Raw genomic sequence first — 5,792 nt, forward strand, 5'->3', positions numbered from 1 at the left:
GGGCCATACGCCCTGGCTTTGATCATCTGGTCTTAGACCAGGCAAGCGCTTATAAGTTCATCGACTTTAGGGTCGGTCCAGCATTAATGCCATAGAGCCATTCAATGCAAGTTCATCGACTTTAGGGTCGGTCCAGCATTAATGCCATAGAGCCATTCAATGCAAGTTCATCGACTTTAGGGTCGGTCCATCATTAATGCCATAGAGCCATTCAATGCAAGTTCATCGACTTTAGGGTCGGTCCAGCATTAATGCCATTGAGCCATTCAATGCGAGTTCATCGACTTTAGGGTCGGTCCAGCATTAATGCCATTGAGCCATTCAATGCTGATATCGATTAGATCTAATCTTCATTTGGCTCGACGTTCATGACGCTATGCCATTTCTGACTCTTAGGTCAGTATCCCTGACTAGTCAGTGCCATACACAAGTAAGCCATGCCACCAAACATATATCACATGTTCAATATCCATAAACAAGGTATTCAGCATGCTTACTAAACAAGTACTAGTACAATTAGGATCATGCATAAACACAGAGATTCAAGCTCTTAACGATATCATACCCAGTAAACAAAGCATGTCTTAATCACATGTTTCTCATGCATCATATGCATAACACTTAACAGTCCAACATGCACCAATAGTAGCCATGCATGTCATGTTTAATAATCAACCAACATGCATCAAGAATAGCCATGCATGTCACATATACACAGGGTGCAGTTTTCTTACCTCAGATTCGAGCTAGAATGATTTAAAGAGCGACCCTTGAGAACGATCAATTTTTAGTCCTTTAGCGGTCACCTAGTCATAACCAAATATAGGATATCATCAATAAAAATGATCAACATAGGTTCCCAAACCAATATCTAACCTCTGGGACATCAATCCACACTTAACAGGGTAGTAGGATCAACCCCGAGGCCTATGGCTTGAATCCCCAAGCTAAAAATTGGCCAAAATTTCCCTAAGGGCCGCGGCCCTCCCTAGCTGTACTGCGGCGCGCCCCTCAAACAGAGGTGGCCTTCTCCTGTCAAGCACCATGGGTCGGGGCTCACCATAGCCATGCCGTGGCTCATTACACAAAACAGCCAAAGACCAGCACGCACCAACTCGACTTCCCCTGCGTTTTCCCTTGGAACCAAACCTTCAAACCAGTTCCAAACCTCCTCCAAATACTCAATCCAACCCCTAAACATCATATATCTCAAACCCTCAACAAAACCCAAGTTAAACATCAATTAAACTTCCATTAATTCCAACTAATTACCAAGAAATCACAAGCTGAAAGTTTAAAACCAAAAACAGGGTATACCATAAAACTAATGGCTGGAACTTACCCCAAACTTGGCTTTGAATCCCCCTCAATGGCTGAACCACGACCCTAAGCTCCCACCTTTGATCTCCTAGCTTGTTACCTCAAATTGGCTCTCAAAATCCAAAGAGAGAAAGAGGGAAAATGGTGTACGAGAGAGAAAGGAAGAGATGAGGATGATGCTCTGTTTTTGCTCTGAATTCCACAGCCTTAAAGTTAATATAAATCCAATCCAAATGACCTAAATACCCCTAGGTCACTTAAGGTTCCTAAAGCCACCCCAAGGGCAAAATTGGTACTTTCCATGTAACGCCCCAACTCCTGGGACCGTTACGGTGTGCCTTGTAAACAGTGCTAAACTCGCTAATCGAGTCATTTGGCCAAAATCGTGATCTAAGTATGATTAGCGGTTTAGGGATTAAACATTTTGGTTAAGATGTAACGTTTCACTAGAACGTTTAATATATACATTGGGATCCCGAAAATATAAATTTCAGAGTTTATTACAGAAAATATTTACAACAGGCCGTTCTAAGCGGCAAAACAGGGTTCAACCCTAGTTCCACTTTAAACCTCGGCCGTGGCGGTCGAGCAGCTGCATATGTACACGTCATCACCTAAGCTCTCCAACTCAAGGATGGTCCAACTTCCTCTTGCCTTTACCTGCACCACATAGCACCCGTGAGCCGAAGCCCAGCAAGAAAACATAACACTTTTCATAAACATTATCAAACGATTATCATTATATTCACACTGAACATAAACTTTCAAACCAATGAGTGAACATCACATGATTCAAGAGGGAGAGTGGCTGTTAAGTAAGCCACTAGCCTCCAAGCTCTCTTTTCAGCGGGAGAGTGGCTGTTAAGTAAGTCACTAGCCTCCAAGCTCTGTTTTCTAGCAAGAGAGTGGCTAATAGGTAAGCCACTAGCCTTCAAGCTCTGTTTGTTCATCGACCCTCAGGGTCGGTCAGGCATTAATGCTCCTTGAGTCATTCAATGCTAGTAATCGATTAGATCTAATCTCCGTTGGCTTGCGTGAACCACGCTAAGACCATTCTGACTAATCAGTCAGCGCTATGTGACCAGTGTCCAGTATCACTGCCGAACTTGACTAATCAGTCACAGCTTCACAGCTGATGCTAACACCTTTGCCAATTCTGTCTGACGATTCTGTGCAACGTGACCAGTGCCCAGTACCACTGCCGAACCTGACTAGTGAGTCACGACTTCACAGTTGATACTAGCACCTTTGCCAAATCTGACTAATTAGTCAGTGCCATGCACAAGTAAGCAATGCTATCAATATGTATCATATGCCAATTATCCAAGAATAGGGCATTTAGCATGCTTACTAAACAGTTGCTAGCACAATCATGATCATGCACAAACTCAGAGACTCAAGCTCTGGCCAATCTCATATTCATTATTCATGGCATGCCCTAATCACATGTTTCTCGTGCATCACACTTAATCACCCAGCATGCCTCATTAATAATCACATGCAAATGGGAACAATCATCAAGCATTCATTATGCTATTAATGTTTACATTTAAACATCCAACATGCATCAACCATAGCCATGCATGTCACATACGGGGTGCAGTTTTCTTACCTCAAAGTCGAGCTAGAACGATTAAAAGAACGACCCTTGAGAACGATCAATTTCTAGTCCATTAGCGGTCACCTAGTCATAACCAAATATAAAACCTCATCAAAATGAGTAATTAAATACTTCCAAACCCAACCCAAGCCTCCGGAATATCAAATCCCACTCAACTAGGTAGTAGGATCGATCCTAGGCCCTTAGAGTTAAGTTCCCATCACAAAACCACCATTTAGTATTTTTTTTTCCCTTAAGGGTCGCGGCCCTACATGGACCATGCCGCGGCGCGCCCCCCTGACAGAGCCTCCACCACCTTCTTCAAGCTAGGGCCGCGGCGCCCAAGAACAGGGCTGCGGCCCAACTTCGCACCAGCCATTTTTCTTCGTTTTTCCACCTCTAAAACCTTCCAAGAACCCATCTAAACATCTCCAAATCATCAAATCAATGTTACCAAACTTCTCAATGGTCCAAAACCACCAAAACCTGAAGCTCAAACCAACCAAAAACTCAACAATTCACAAAGTCCAATCCTAAGCTTAAAAACTTAAGAAACTCAAAACTTAACTCAAAAAAACAGAGCACACCTTAAATTCATAACTAGAACTCACCTCAAACACTGTTTTGAATCCCCTTTAATGGCCATGACAAGTTCCCTAGCTTCCCCCTTTGATCTCCAAGCTTAACTCCTCAAGGTGGCTCTCAAAATTCAAAGAAAAGGATGAAGGAAAGTTTGTACAGGAGAGAAAGGAAGAAAGGATGAGGTTAGGCTCTGTTTTGCTCTGTTTCTACAGCCTTCCAAACCCCCAAAAACTGATATAAATCCTTAAGGTCAAAAGACCATAATGCCCCTAGACCAACCTAAAAGCTTCTAAACACTCCCGAGGGTAAATTCGTCATTTCCAACCTATACCGTTAATTATAATTAACGCTCTCCAATTCCCGCTAATCTCAACATTCCCAAATACCAATAAATCATATCTCATTACCCTTTAATTCCCGGTAATGCTCTAATCATTAAATTCACCCCGAGACTCGCCCCGAGCCCCGAACTTAAACCCGTTATGACTAGATCGAACACTTACATCTCATGATCGTCTCATGTCGATAGCTCGAACCAATCCACCTTATAGTGTGGCTATATTAATTAATCACAATCATGCACCCAAAATATACAATTACGCCCACAGTGGCCAAATTACCCTCATAATTAACATATGAGCCCATATGCATGCATTCACCATCATATAATAATATAATTCACGTAAACATGCATATAATCATTAAATACTATAATAAATCAATTATGGCCCTCCCGGCCTCCTAATCAAGGTCCTAAACCTTATTAGGAAATTTGAGGCATTACATTCCACCTATCTCATTAATTATAATTAACGCTCTCCAATTCCCGCTATACTCAATATTCTCAAATGCCAACAAATCATATCCCATTACCCTTTAATTCCCGGTAATGTTCTAATCATCAAAGTGACCCCGAGACTCACCCCGAACCCCGAACTTAAACCCGTTATGGCTAGACCGAACACTTACATTTTACGATCGTCTCATGCCGAATAGCTCGAACCAATCCACCTTATAATGTGGCTATATTAATTAATCACAACCATGCACCCAAGATACACAATTTCACCCACAGCGGCCAAATTACCAGATTACCCTTATAATTAAAAATACTCCCATATGCATGCATTTACCATCATATAGTAATATAATTCACATGAACATGCATATGATCATTAAATAGTATCATAATTCAATTATGGCCCTCCCGGCCTCCTAATCAAGGTCCTAACCCTTATTAGGCAATTCGAGGCATTACAGTTAACCCCTGTCTCCGAGCATTTCAGGACTCTCTGCCACCTGGGTGTCGGGGTGAACGACTAAGTCCCCAGCTGGCTCCCATCCTTGTATTGCCTTTGGAGGCACCTTATGCTCGGGCCATATCAGAAATCTCCTGGTTGAAGATATAGAGCCTGTGTTCATGTAGTTGTCGAAGTTCCTTGGACATCTGAGACAACAACCAACCAGTTAGTATTCTGACCGAAGGAAAGATGGCCAAAACACAAATGACTCTAGGGATACTTTCCGGAGAGAAGAGAAAGGTTTTGGAGATGCGGGGTACCCCCGGCGCCTAAGGACAAGCCGGAGGGGATGAACCTACTGGAATCTAGGAATTTCCCAGATTCCGGTCATAGGCTTAGAAACGTAAAGTTGACATGAAAAATTTTGAGAGCCATTTTGAACGTCCCTAATATCAAAATATGCCTAAAATGACTCGTGAAAACTAGAAACAGACTCTAAAATTCCATGCCAATGGCATTCCTAAACATATATCGAAAAACCTCAAGTACACACAAAAACAGAAAGGTGGGTCGAAGGCACTTACCCGAGATAAAGCAAAGGTAGGTGCTGATGCAAGTCCTAACCCTGAAGTATCGTTTGCCATCTGCCCAGAAGTACGAAGATTCACGTCAGTCGTCCAGAGCATTTGGAAAAAATGATTGAAGACAAGGGAAAGGCGAGAGAGAAGAGAGTGTTCTGTGAGAGGGTTTTGATTTTTGTATGGTTATCGTATGAGGCTGAATGGTTTTCCTAGGCTTTTATACCCAGTAAAACTTATGAGGGAAGCAACTTCCCCACGACCGTCAGATGGCATGTTCTGGTGAGATCATGAGGGTGATCCAACGGTCAGGGTTCAAAAGGCGTGGTTCACAATCATGGTTTCTTTGGGAAAAGACACTTCAGATGTAGAGTAGACGTTTGGGATCTCGGAGTTGACCCCTAATTAAATGCACAGACTGACGGGCCCAACAATGGGGCGTTGACACATGGGTTTGCTCTTCAGAGTGAT

This window comes from Humulus lupulus, chromosome 3, assembly GCF_963169125.1.
Source record: "Humulus lupulus chromosome 3, drHumLupu1.1, whole genome shotgun sequence".
NCBI classification, from domain to species: domain Eukaryota; kingdom Viridiplantae; phylum Streptophyta; class Magnoliopsida; order Rosales; family Cannabaceae; genus Humulus; species Humulus lupulus.